The 14,705-nt window shown below is 44.1% G+C and overlaps 1 protein-coding gene across 4 annotated transcripts in view; it reads right to left on the reverse strand.

Annotated features, from left to right (window-relative positions):
• Positions 1–14,395, reverse strand: part of MYLK (myosin light chain kinase) — a 280,357-nt gene extending 265,962 nt beyond the window's left edge. For 2 of the 4 annotated variants that reach the window (XM_063661677.1, XM_063661676.1), the window contains exon 1: positions 14,163–14,369. The gene's annotated coding sequence lies outside the window, so the exon portion shown is untranslated. Of the gene's footprint in view, positions 1–12,964; positions 12,983–14,162 lie in introns of those variants that run through there. The other 2 variants (XM_063661671.1, XM_063661673.1) reach the window with 2 other exon arrangements.
• Between the last annotated feature and the right edge of the window lie 310 nt (positions 14,396–14,705).

Below are 14,705 nucleotides of genomic sequence, written 5' to 3' on the forward strand. Positions count from 1 at the left end.
TTCCTGCTCTGCCCCTTCCCACACACAGGCACACTCCTCTATAAAAGGATCTAGAAAGCCATGTTCCTGGAAAGGGGTCAATCAAGCCCTTTTAGAACACCAGCACTGGGCTGGCACCTGGAGGCATGAATTCCTGAGCCTGCTAGCTATGGTGCCAACCACATCCCCCAGAAAAAGGACAGAGAGTAATTAGAAAGCAACGCCTCTCAGACCAAACATGAGTTACATTTCTAAAATAATCTCAAAATGAAAGATCAGCCTGGGGCCTGCAGTGACAGCACTTGAACCCAACTCCTTCACCCAACCTCCGTTTCTTCTAGGCTCCTTGAGGGACCCAAAAAGGAAGCTGCAGCAGAGTACCACTGAAAGGCACACGTGTTTCCACCCAGCCACAAAGGTTCACTAGCCATCTACCATATACCTGACAGGAGATCAGATGGCCCTATTGTGGCCCTATCCCTGAGAAGCTCATGGCTCAATGACAACGCAAGCTGAGAAACAAAGACAGGGCCAGCACAGACCAGATGCTCTAAACCAAGTGGAATTTATCTCAAGAATACAACTTGTCTGGAACAGTTGAAAATCAATCAATGTAATTCACCACATTAGCAGACTAAAGCAGGTGTAGGCAAACTATGGCCCATGGGCCAAATCCAGCTTGTTGTCTATTTTTGTAAACCAAGGTTTACTGAAACACATCCATGCCCATTCATTTACATGTTATCTATAGCTCCTTCCATGCTCCAATGGCAGGGATGAATACCTGTGACAGAGATGGTATAGCCTGCAAAGTTGAAAATATTTACTATCTGTATCTGCTTCTTTACAGAAAAAGTCCACAAGCTCCTGGTCTAAACTATTAGGAGAGAATGCTTTCATCCAACAAAACTGCAGCAACTCCAACTCCCTTTCCTCTCCTTTCTACAGACAGTATTGGGAGGCAGATGAGCATTAGGGTCCTAGACTGTCAGGGTGGGAAGACCAGGCCACTGCTTCCCATGAAAGAAACAGTCCATGGTGTGACCCTTTGCCTCCTTCCCATTGGTCCCACCCCCAAGCAGAAGCCTCAGGGCTTCCTGCTGGTAAGGCTTTTACTAAAGCTCTCCTAATAAATGCTTAGAGGTAGGAAAACTGGTTCTACACCTCCATGTCCCCTTTCCCAATCCAATTGTCCCAGAAAAAGAGAACCCTAGAAATTATCAGAAAAGAAAAAAAGTCTCAAATCAATGATCTAAGCATTCTCTTTAGCAAACTAGAAAAGGAAGAGCAACTGAATCCAAAACAAGCAGAATATATAATAAAGAAAAACCAATGAATCTGGAAACAAAAAACATTGAGAAAACTCAATTAAACCAACAAACACCTGGTTCTTTGAAAGAACCAATAAAATTCACAAACCGGTAACCAGATTGACCAAGAGCAAAGGAGAAGATACAAACTATAAATATCAGGAATAGAAAATGAGACATTACTACAATTCCTAAAGAAATTAAAAGCACAATAAGTTAATATTATGAACATTTATAAATATTCTGTCTTTTAGATTAAATAGACAAATTATCCCAAAGATACAACCTACTGAAAATCACTCAAGAAGAAACAAATAACCTGGACAGTCCTATATTTATTAAATAATTAATTTGCTGTTGAAAATCATGCCACAAAACAACTTCAGGCTCAGGTGTCACTGGCAAATTCTACCAAAACTTTCAGGAATAAATAACAACAGTTTTATGCAAACTCTTCCAGAAAATAGAAGAAGAAGGAACACTTCCCAACTCATAAGGCTACCAATATACCCTGACACCAAAACCAGACAAAGACATTGGATCACTATCCTTCATGAATATAGACACAAAAAACTTCAATGAAATTGAGTAAACCAAATCCAGCAATATATAAAAAGATTAATAATATACCACAAGTGGAGTTTATTCTGGGAATGTAAGGCTGGTTAAACATTTGAAAATCAATTACTGTAATTCCACATATCAATAGACTAAAGCAAGGATCAGCAAACTATGACTGGGAAAACTATGACCAGCAGGCCAAATCCAACCTGCAGCCTGTTTTTATAAATACAGCTTCCTGGAACACAGCCACATCTATTCACTTATTCATCTATTGTCTGTGGCCACTTTCATGCTACAATGGCAGAGCTGAATCAGAGTAGAGGAGATTTATGAGAGTTGAGTAGAGAGTTGAATAAAGTACCTTATGACCCACAAAGCCTAAAATATTTGTTATCTGGCTACTATGACCTGTTTTTAACTCCCAGAACACTTCTGACGCCCAGCTATGTGGAGTTTTTTTCCTCATACCAACCAAGTCTCTCTCTAGACACCAGCTGCATCTTACAATCCAATTCAATGCTAACACTATCAACCTTGAGTTAGTGGTAGATCCTACAGCTTAAGGGCTCAGTCCCCAAGACTGCCCCCATTTCAGATGCTGGTCACAAGTCCTGGGCCCCTCATATTTCTGACCAACCAACGATAAGTCAGGGATTCCCATGACCCCCTTCTTGGGTTTGATAATTTGTTAGAATGGTTTACAGAACTTGAGAGCCCTCTTTCCTTATATCTACCAGTTTATTTTACAGGATACAACCTTAGGAACAGCCAAATGGAAGAGATACATAGAACAAGGTATGTGAAAAGGGGCAGGGAACTTCCATGACCTCTCCAGGAATTGCCAGCACCTTGCCAGCATCTCAGTGTGCTTAGTCAATTCCGAAGCTCTCCAAACCCCTTTGATTAGGAGTTTTTACAGAGGTTTCGTTACATAGGAATCATTGATTAAATTACTGGCCATTAGTGATTTACTCGGTGTTCAGCCCTTCTCCCCTTCCTAGATGTTGGGGCAGGGTGTGCTGAAAATTGCAACCTTCTAATTACATGGTTGGTTCCTCTGACAATCAGCCCCCATCCTGAAGCTATATAGGGGCTCACCAAGTGTCACCTCACTAGCATAAACTCAGGTATGGTTGAAAGGGACTTATTATGAATAACCAAAGACATTCCTCTCACCACTCTCACTCAGGAAATTCCCAGGGTTTTAGAAGCTCTATGCCAGAAACTGAAAATAAAGACCAAATATATATTTCTTATTTTTCTCACACTGCCCTTTGTGAAAAAGTTTGCCAACTCATGGACAAAAGAAAAAAATATGATCATCTCAACAGATTCATAAAAAGCACTTGAACAAATCATTATTCATTCACGGCAAAGACAAATAAAATCTAAGCAAACTAGAAGGAAACTTCCTCAAACTGATAAAAAGTATCTACAAAAAACCTATGACTAATATCATACAAGATGATATAAGACTCAACGCCTGCCTCCTAAGATTGGAAATAAGGCAATGATGTCTGTTTTCACCACTCCTGTTTAACATTATACTGGAAATCCTAACCAGCACAATAAAGCAACAAAAATAAAGGCAAAGAAATTGGAATTGAATAAGTAAAACTCTCTTTATTCAGAGATGACATGATTATTTATGATGAAAATCTCAAAGAATCTCGAAAAAAAGCTATTAGAACTAATAAGTCAGTTTAGAAAAGTCAAAAGATATAAGGTCAACAAACAAAAATCAATTGCTTAAGAATAATTAAAAAGCTCAGGGAAATAGTTAAGAGCAGATGAGGGCTGAAAATTGATTCTATATCCCAGCCTTTTAAATTGTTTAAGTTAAACATTAGATTTAGCTAGCTACTAATCACATTAGATTTTCAAACTCTGCAAGTACATATTTTGCTGTACTTTATTCTGATTTAAATTTTTAAAAAATCCATTAAAATACTAAATCAATTGTAGTTATTAATACCAGCAATGAACAATTGGAAAACAGAATTTTACTAAAAGTACCATTAAAAATTGCACCAGAACATGAAATACATAGCTATAAACATGACAAAATATGTTCAATATTTATATGCTAAAAACTATAAAATATTGATAAGGAAATCAAAGATGACCTAAATGGAGAAATATAGTTTATTTATGTACTCAAAAACCCAACATTGTTAAGATGTCAATTCTCTCCAAACTGATTTATAGATTCAGTGCAATACCAACAGACTTCCATCAGGAATTTATGTAGAAACCAACAAGAGGATTCTAAAATTTATATGCCAGGCCAAAAAATCTGTAATAGCCAAAACTATTTTGAAAAGAAAGAACTAAGTTGAAGGGCTCAAATTTCCTTACTTCAAAACTTACAATAAAGCTACAATAATCAATACAGTGTGGTATTGTTGAAAGAATAAACACATAAATCAATGGGACAGAATACTCAGAATAGACCACACATACATGCTCAACTGATTTTCAACAAAGGTACAAAGACAGTTCAATAAGAGAAGGATAATCTTTTCACTGTGGTGCTAGCACAATTGGACATTCATATGCACAATAGAATCTCTATCTATACCTTACATCATGTATAAAAATTAACTTAAAATGGATCGGAACTAAATATACAACCTAAAACTGTAAAATGCCTTGAAGAAAGCATTGGAGAAAATCTTAATGACTCCACATTAGGTCAGTATTTCTCAGATATAACAGCAAAAGCATAACACATTTTTAAAAATTGATAAATTGAATTTCATCACAATTAAAGACTTCTGTTATGCAGTAACAGGCATTGTTAAAGAGAATCAGAAGACAAGCTATAGACAGCAAGAAAATATTTGCCAAACACGTACCCGATAAAAGATTAATGTCCAGAATATATAAAGAGCTCTCAAATCTAAATCATAAGGAAACAAACAATCCAATAAAACTTGGGCAAAAGACTTAAACAGATACTTCACCAAAGACAATATATGTTTGGCAAGTAAGTACAAAGATGTTCAACATCAGTAGTCACTAAGGAAATTCAAATTAAAAACACAATATGATAAAACTATACCTATTAGAATGTCTAAAATTTTTGAAATCTGACAATACCAAGTACTGACAAAGATGTGGAAAGTATAACCCTCATATATTACTACCAGGAATGCAAAATGGTACAGCCACTTTGGAAAACAGTTTGGTATTCTATTACATTTACCATACCTCCCAGAAACCCCAATCCTAGATATTTACCCAAGTGAAATGAAATCTATGTTCACATAAAAATCTGTTCACAGATATTGATAGTGAATTGTTCATTATCACCTCAAACTGGAAACAGCCCAAATGTCCTTCAACTGGGGAATAGGTAAACACACGGTGATACGTCTTTACAATGGAATAATACTCAGCAACAAAAACAAATGACCTATTGATATATCCACCACCATGGATGAATCTCAAACACATTAATGCTAAGTGAAAGCAGGCACACTAAAAAGCCTACAAACCATGACTCCATTTATATGACACTCTGAGATAGGAAAGAACACAGGGAGAGAAAGCAGATCAGTAACTGCCAAGGTCTGCAGGTGGTGGAAGAGCAGACAACAAAAGCTCACAAGGGAATTCTGGGAGGTGATGGAGCTCTTCTGTATCTCAATTGTGATGGTGCCTATATGACTATATATACATTTGTCAAAATTCAGAACGGAACTTCCTCATAATTGTGTACTAATTGTTCAGAATTGTACATTAAAACAGGTGAATTTTACTGTATATAAATTATATCTACTTTTTTACATGAGAAAGAAAAAGAGTCTTCAATAAAACCTATTACGATGCAGCATTGAAAAGAAAAGTTATTGTGTGCCTGGGAAAATGCTGATCATTTGTCAAACAATGGAATCAAAAGACAGTAGAAACTGCCAAATTTACCAGACCAGAATACACTGAAGCTAGGAAAAGTTGGTGTGACTGATTTATGTGCAACAGATGATCAGGTAGATACTGAATATTTATTTTTTTCAAAGTTCCCAGTTAACTTTTAGAAAAAGATATCTTTTAGCAATATTACTTATAGAAAAGCCAGAACTCAAAATTTAATCTAAAGAATACATAGATAAAACCCTGGTAGATTTTAATATTCCTCAGACTTCTTCTGTCAATTCTAAAGGTGCCAAAAATGTCAAAATTGTGGGCACATACAAAACTGGCTAAGGGAAGCAAAGACAATTAATAGTTCAATCTCACTTAGGACTACAGATGTAAAAAACCAAAATAAAATATTAGAAAATCAAAGTCACTAGGGTATTTTTTTTTAAAAAACTATACATTATGACTAAGTGTTTATTCCAGGAATGCAAGAATGTGTCAACATTCAAAAATCATGAACACAGATTATGAAAAACAGCATTTCACCTTGAAATCATATGTAACTCTGATAGATTATATCAGTTATCACATTATCATAGTTCAGAAGGATCTTTATATTTTGATTATAATGATGATGAAACTGGTATGCAATTTCAAAAATTAAGGTATATTGTAATTTAGAAACTTTTCTAAAATTGTCTATATGAAAGGAAGTGCTTTTTCCTGAGAAACTATAAAGTGATACGAATCTTAGTGCCTATAATTTGGAATAAAGAAAATATGAGAATCCATCTTTTATCATGCTATTACCTTTATTTTTTCTCCTCAGCTGGCCTAAATTGGTTTCTGTTAATTTTGAAGAATCCTTCCTAACACACAAATCAAAAAAATAACAGAAATAATTACATAGTGAAAAATCAAATCAGGTTGACATCAGAAACACCTGGAAAGCTTTGTTAAACCAGAGATTCCCTGACCCCACCAAGGTAGTCTGGGCTGGGACTGGGGAGCCATAGATTATTTTTCAAACAAGGTTCCCAAAGAGATTTTGTTATCAGCCAGTTCTGGAACCACTGCTATGAGGAAACAGAGGCATTAACATATTCTTCCCTTGATGTTTTTTCAGTATAGTTACAGATATAAAATTTTAGCATGAGAAAAATTAAACAAATGATAAAAACATACCATAATAATTTATGACTTGTCTCTGTAAAAAGAATTTTACAGGGACTTATTTCTAGAGAAGTTGAGGCTGAAAAGGTCAGAGGCAGCCTCTGGGGGCAGTATCTGACAGTTATTAGGAACTTAACTCATTCTCTGAACAAATATTTAAGGATAGAAGAACCTGTCAATCAAAGAGACAAGTGAAGAATATTCCAGGTGAGGATGAACGCACAGTCACAGTCAGAGACACATGAAAGTGTAAATTGGGCTGAGACAAGAAGTCTGGTTGTAGTGGGATCAAGGAGTGTGGGGGTGGCTGCTGTGAGACTGGGTTTGGAGGTCAGATTATAGAGGCCTGTGAACGGCTTAAGGCTGTTCTGTGTGAAACAGGGAGCCACCGGGGGTTTCTGAAGGTGGTGACATAGTCAGACTATGTTTTAGATCAACAAAGCAATCAAGTGTATGATGTATTTGGGCTACAGAGAAGCCACAGTTAATACACCAAGTGTGAGCTAGTACGGTCTGGTCAGGAAAAAATAGTAATATCGAAGTAAAACCAAGTGTTTCTCTGCCTGGGATAATCAGCAGGCCCACACGGGAGGAGCTGAGCCCCTAGGTGCCTGCCCAATCGCAACAAGAAGCCTGAGAACTCCCTAAAACTTACTATTGGGTAACATCAGTAGCAACTGCGTTGATTGTATCATGTACACCATGAGTGACTACTGGAAAGGCAGGAGCTTTTGGTAGTAATCAGAGGCAGGTTGCAAAGTAAGAACTGTGTTCCTCCAGGCATGTTCTAAAACCACCTGCTGCTTCCTCGTGAACATACTCATTTCCACAAGATTAGCAACCAAGTGATTACGAAAATGATCACCCTGTTGACACTAATAGGAAAATACCAAATGGAAATTTAACTTGGATAATGGGGAAGGTTAGGAATACATCTGCTTGAGTCATGTTCTATGAATGGACTCAGTACTTAGCTGGAAAGATGCATAAAGCTCAGGAGAAAAGTCAGAATGAGGTATACCTAGCCCTGCAGAACACATAACTGAAGAAGTGAGGTGAATGAATGGAAAGTGCCTTCTCATGGAGTGGCAGACAGCAAATCCCTTAGAATCTTCTCTGAGCACCTCCATTTACCCCATTAGCCAGTCCTTCTACCCAGAAGTACCAAGCACCTGTGGTGTGTCAGGCACGAGGCTATGAGTAAGGATACAAGATGAACCACAGCCGGTGACCTCCAGGAGCACAGTGCCTAGCAGGACACTACCCTTACGACCGCATCACAAGCACAGGTTGCCAAGCACGTGTTCATCTGCCTACGGTCTCATCAGATGAGTAGAGAAGGGCTTCTCTGTCCATTTAAAGGTGCACAATCTGAGACCTGGAGATACCACGTCACATAGCAGGAGACAGTGCTGGAGCTAGCCCCCAAACCCGGGGCATCTTCCTGGTGTTTCCCACCACCTCAGATGACATTCCATGTAGTCTGACCCCAGGAAAGGGGAACAGCACTCGGTATCCAGGGGCCCTGAAGCAGACAGATGGCAGTGATCACAGGCCAGATAAAGGAAGGGCATTCACTCCTGCTCCCCATAGGACCCTCAGACTAAAGAGCACAGCCTTCAAGGACTCTGGAGAAGCAGGTGGGGCAGATGAGGGAACCAATGTGTATCCATTCTTCCTGCCTATGTCAGGCCGTTCACCTTCCTATGCCATCACCATCCTCCACCAGGATAGACAGTGATGAGAACTCTGGCTGATGCTGGCTCTACTACTTGGATTTTTTTTTTTTTTTTTTTTTTTTAGATGGAGTCTTGCTCTTGTTGCCTAGGCTGGAGTGCAGTGGTGTGATCTCAGCTCACTGCAACCTCTGCTCCTGGGTTCAAGTGATTCTCTTGCCCCAGCCTCCCGAGTAGCTGGGATTACAGGGGCCTGCCATCACACCTGGATAATTTTGGGATTTTTAGTAGAGATGGGGTTTCACCACTTTGGTCAGGCTGGTCCTGAACTCCTGACCTCAGGTGATCCACCCGCCTTGGCCTCCCAAACTGCTGGGATTACAGGCGTGAACCACCGTGCCCAGCTACCACTTGGCGTCTTAGGCCAGAGTTTCCTATTCAGTCCACTGCAAAGATCAAGTGGACTTGACCCTTAGTCCTAACACCCTGTGATTCCAGAACTAGGAAGTGAGCTACAATATATGAGGCATGAAAAGAGAACACAGCCCCAGAAACCCAAAAGTCTTCTACGGGCCTGGGCTTTCACTCTGGCCACCCAATTGCCTCTTAATATTTTTGATCGAGTTTAAAATAAAACAATTTCAGATGTCTCAGAATTATTATTGGCAGCAGAGGGAAAACAAGGACAGAATGAAAACCACCCCCAAAATAAACCTCAGGACAAGCACACTTGAATGTTTGGGAGTGCGCTGCAAGGTCAAAGGTATTGTGCCAGGGCCCAGCAAAGAAGGAGCTGACAGCCTTCAGACACCGGAGCCAAATGTTCCTGCCTTCCTCTCTCCTAGCAAATGCTCACCCTCCCTTCCTCCTCTCCATCTTTGAGGCCTTCCCCCATCACTCGCCCCTGAATTTCTTGTCATCCTTTAATTCTCTTAATGAAACTTGGAAATTGCATGTTGTCCCTGTTTTCTAATTACCTCATATGTGTTAGCTCTCTTGCTACCCACCCAGAGTCTCTTAGCATAGGCACATTACCTTTGTTTTTTGTTTGTTTGTTTGTTTTTTGAGACGGGGTCTCGCACTGTCGCCTGGGCTGGAGTGCAGTGGCACCATCTTGGCTCACTGCAAGCTCTGCCTCCTGGGTTCACGCCATTCTCCTGCCTCAGCCTCCCGAGTAGCTGGGACTACAGACGCCCGCCACCACGCCCGGCTAATTTTTTGTATTTTTAGTAGAGACGGGGTTTCACCGTGTTAGCCAGGATGGTCTCAATCTCCTCACCTTGTGATCCGCCTGCCTTGGCCTCCCAAAGTGCTGGGATTACAGGTGTGAGCCACCGTGCCTGGCCCACATTACCTTTGTTCTATAATCCTCTACAGAGCTTGATACAAAGTAGACATCATTAGTGTCTGCTGGTTGATTTACAAGTCATTCTATAGACCTGGAGAACACTGCCCGGTATATATAATAAAAGCTATTCTTTGTTTTGTGCCTATTTATATTCCTATATTCATTTAATTTTTATAACCGCCCTCACTGTCAGATGACAAACCTCAAGTCAGCTCACAGAGGTTAAAACCCACACCCAAGAACACCCAGCCAGTAAGTGAACGGGATGGAAGTGAACCCAAGTTTAACACCAAAGATCACATTCTGCCTGGTTGCCTCCTCCTGCCAGAAACCTGAATGAGACCTACTATACATCAGAAATCCTCATCTCTGAAAACAAGAAAGGTAAACAGCATCCTCAACTATAAAAGCCCCAAGTTGCAGGTGTTCGGTTCCCCCAAAATTATGAGAAATAACCCATAAGGTCCTGGATTAACAAATTAGCATCAGATCTGAGCGCCCAGAGCCAGGGGAAAAAAATCAAGAAGCAGGTCTGAAAGAAAAGGAAATCCTCTCCTCATCCCTTTTGTCTCCAAAGGGGCTTTCTGACTCCAGAGGGCTCTGCACTGAAGACCCAGGGAAGGAGACGAGCGGAGGGTGGAAGGCGGGCAAGGAAGTACCAACAGAGGGGGGATGGGGACAACGTGGGAAATCTGAGAAGCCAGATCTACACAAAAATTTCCACTGCTCCCTAGTGGGGTGCCCATTCACCCTCAGACACTGAAGTACAGTGAGCAGGAGGGCAGGGAAAAGAAGGTGGTGGGAGCATCTGGAAACACAGCCTTACCTTCCAGCCCATGAGGCAGCAACTTTTGCTGGCTCTCCTCCTGCCCCAGCCAACTCGGCTGGCTGTCATAGTAAATTTCATGGGGGCTGCAGCCCTCACACACCAGGTGCATGCAACAAGGAGGAGGGATGCACCTGCTGGCCTGCAGTGCAAATACGGAGGTCCACCCACCTTGAGTTTGTGAGGGGAATGCATTTGCTCAACCTGTTGGCATCAAACGAATGGAAAAGTGTGCAGTCAAAACTCAAGAAAGAATAAAGAGAATCCATCTGCAGAATGGCGCAGGTGGGAGAGGGGCGTGGCTTGTACGGGCACTGCTGCTCTGCACAGCCACGTCTGCCCGCTTGTAAGGCAGGAGGCTGGGGGAGCACAGGGAAGAGATAGAAGTCACATGGCACGGGAGCTCATCACAGTGACATCGCTCTGTCCCACTCTGGCTCACTGATGGATGGTTCCTTGATTCTGAGTACTCAGGCCACCCAATAGACCCCGCTCAGGCCCGAGCATCCACATGGACATTTTCCATGCAAATGGCCTTGCCTCATATCCTCTGCATGCACCCTCTGTTGGCCAAGTTGAGCGAGGACATTGTCTTTTGTTGGGAAAGGATACTTTTTAAGTGCTGTTTCTAAATTTTACTACATTTGCTGAAAAGACAGGACAGGAAGCTTTTAAGAATGAACAGTCTCCCAGCCTGTGTGGGTTGGTTTCAGCTGTGAGAGGTGCAGCTGGGCTTCCAAGTAGGCTTATATTTCCAGACTCCCAAGAAGTATTGTTCCCAGAAAGATACTAAATAAGACCCCCCATACTCATGAGACACTGTACTCATATCCCCAAGCAAGGCTGCATTCTGAAACCCCCACCCCACCTTATGAACTTCCTAAAAGACAGACAAGCCAACTAGTTGTGTTTCAAACTCTAGGCTCATCTTATATTTTGAGGATAAAAGCAAGGGGTCATTCTCAAAGACACTGAGTACACGGTGACCCCAGTGCATTCACAATCTATGCCTCTGAGGCCAGCAAAGATCTCCCTAGCCAGAGACCCAGATCCTTTCCCCATCCTTGGAACTCAAAGGCCTCTGCCCTCTGCACCATCTGGGTCACCTCCTTCTCTGACAAGCCTTCTCAGCAGATTCCCCCCCACCACCTGCCAGCCAGGAGCCCCTACTCTGCAGTGACTGTAGCTGTCTGTCTACCATGTTCAGGCAGCAGGTGGGGCCACCTGGCCTTACTAGTTAGACTAGGAATGTTCCAAGGCCTAGTCTGCTTTGTATATGTTCTCTAAGATCTGGCCCCTGGGGAAGCAGCCCCTGATGAAGGGGTGAGCAAACCTCACACAAACAGCAACTACTCCGGCTGGATGCAGTGGCTCATGCCTGTAACCCAGCACTTTGGGAGGCAGAGGTGGGCGATCACTTGAGCCCGTTAGACTAGTCTGGACAACATGGCGGGACCCTGTCTCTACGAAAAATCCAAAAAACTAGCCAGGTGTGGTGGCATACACCTGTAGTCCCTGCTACTCAGGAGGCTGAGGTGGAGGATTCCCTGAGCCTGGTAGGTCAAGGCTGCAGTGAGCCGAGATCATGCCACTGTACTCCAGCCTGGGCAATGGAGCCAGACCCTGTCTCAAAATAAAAAATAAAAATAAAAATCAGACAAGGAAACATCTACAAGGCTGCAGCTACCCTCCTCCTCAGCTAGCCAGTTATTACACAAAAGAAACTGAACATGGGAGATAAAACCAGCATAAATGCTTCCCCACTGTGGGGTGGTTCTCCAAGCTCATGCTTCCCTGCAAATGAGGTCTAGCATCCCTTGTATCAGCAGTGAACAATGGGACAGACCTGTACATCTTGGCAAAAAAGCTCTTGTGCATGTCCCCAGAGTACCCACTACCCAATCCAGCATCCAGAGTCCAACCACTCTGGACCCAGGACCAACTGCTCAGGTTCCTCCCAGACCCAAGGCTCCTGGCCCACTGAGAGTGGGAGAAAAAGGGGAAACCTCACTCTGGGCAGGAAGGAAAATTCCATGCTGCCCTAGAGCACTGTGGTGCCAGCAGCATCATCCTCCACAGTCCCACAGTGTGCAGGCGGGGAAGAGACTAAGAGAATCACAGAAGAGAGAAGGAGGTCAACAATTTGAGAGAAAAGAAAACAGATAGTTCTATTAGAACCCAAAATGCCTTGTAGGAACCTAATAAAGTCACCAGATGCACCTACACTTCTCCCAGAGACTTGCATTGTTGATTCCTGATTCTTTGAAGTGTAGGTGGGGTTCCCCAAATGGTCCTCCTAAGCCCACCACCTGGAAAGAATTTATTGATAAGCACATTTTGACAAAAAGGATTCCATTCAGGTAGAGAAGAACACAGCCTCTCTCGGAAGGGGGATGCAGCTCCAGGGCAGGTTCTCAAAGGCTGTGGGGTGGGAGGGTCATTGCATATACTCTGGTCTTTGCACTTGGGGAGAGGAGGGATGGTAAAAACCAACGGCCTGAGGTCTGGCATCACGCCTACTGCCCAGGTGTTTCCCTACACCCACCCAGCTCCCTGAATCACAACAGCTAATTTTACTCCCTCTAGACTCTAGTAGAGCTGGGTCGTCTCCTTCTGGCTATGAAATAGAAAGTGCCCCGCACCCCAACACACACACCCCAATCTAAAAAAAAATTCTAGAAACCATTTCCCCATCAGCCCATCTTCGCATCTGCAATGCCACTCCTAGAAATTCAGTCCTTTGGGTCTTGAAGGGTTTTAGTTCTGTAAGTTCCAGGGAGGGGGTCTACCTTAACCATTGACAGCTCATATCTCCTGAGAAGTTTATCCAAAACTTTCCAACCGCAATCATCAGCGAACAAGGTCCCTCAACAATGGGACCCCAGTTAATGCGAAGGAGGCAGAGCGAGGCAAGGAGCTTAAGTGAGGAGTATGGAGTAGGAACAAGTCTGCAAAGCCCGCGCCCCAGCTTCGCCTGGGATGGCCAGGTCTGGCACTCGCGGGCCGCCTTCCCCGCCCTACCTTCTCGGAATCACATTTGGGCTGGAAGGACCTTCACGTGGCACCCCCTTCCCAGAGGCCGTCACCGAGTCCTCTAGCGAGGGTCTGGGAGCTGGGAGAAGGGTCCGCTTCTCCTCCGCCCCTCAAATCAAAGGCACCCCCTTCGGATGATTCCTAGAGAGGCAATCCCATCACTGTCCCCAAGCACTTCATCTCCCCAAAAGAAAACTCGTGCAGCCTGGCGTCACTGGGGTCGTCTCCTTACGCCCCCGACTCCTCGCCGCACCCCGGGGCCCCTCTCCATCAGGGGAGTCGGGGGGCACAGACGGTGGGGGTCCCAGCCCCCACCCAGAACTCCCACCCTCGGAGCCTTGACTTCCAGGGCCCGCGCCTGGACAAAAGCGTGGGGCGGGCTCACTCACCCGCGCGGCGAAGGCGGCCCGGGAGCCGGGGTACCGGCGCTCGGCGGGGCGCCCCGGCCGCAGGCGCACAGCGCGGGCTCCGAGCTCTCTCAGCGCCCTGCTGCCGACCGGGCGGCGCGGGGAGCCCGCGAGGCGCGTCCGGGACTGCGCAGGGCGGGGCGGGGGTGAGCGAACCGGCGAGAGAGAGAGCTAGTGGGAGAGCGGAGAGCGGACGCGCGCTGGGGAGAGCGAGTGAGGGCGCGGAGCTACGGGGTCAGCACTCAAACCACCGGCTCCAGCCCCCATGCGCTGATTTGCATGACATTTGCATAGCGCTCGGGGAGTGGACCTGCTGCCCTTCCCGCCACGCCCACCCGCCTTCTGCTTCGGAGTCGGGAGCGGAGAATCCGCAGCCAAACCGAGCGCCAGACCCGGGGCCCCCTTGCACTTACCCTGCACCGCCCCAGTTACTCCTCGCACGCGGCGGTCAGCGGGCTGGTACTGTCTTTGGTGCGTGTCTTAGTCCCAGACTGGGAGACCTAGGCGTTAGGTCGGGGGCTGATG

Source organism: Pongo pygmaeus, chromosome 2 (assembly GCF_028885625.2).
Source record: "Pongo pygmaeus isolate AG05252 chromosome 2, NHGRI_mPonPyg2-v2.0_pri, whole genome shotgun sequence".
Classification (NCBI taxonomy): domain Eukaryota; kingdom Metazoa; phylum Chordata; class Mammalia; order Primates; family Hominidae; genus Pongo; species Pongo pygmaeus.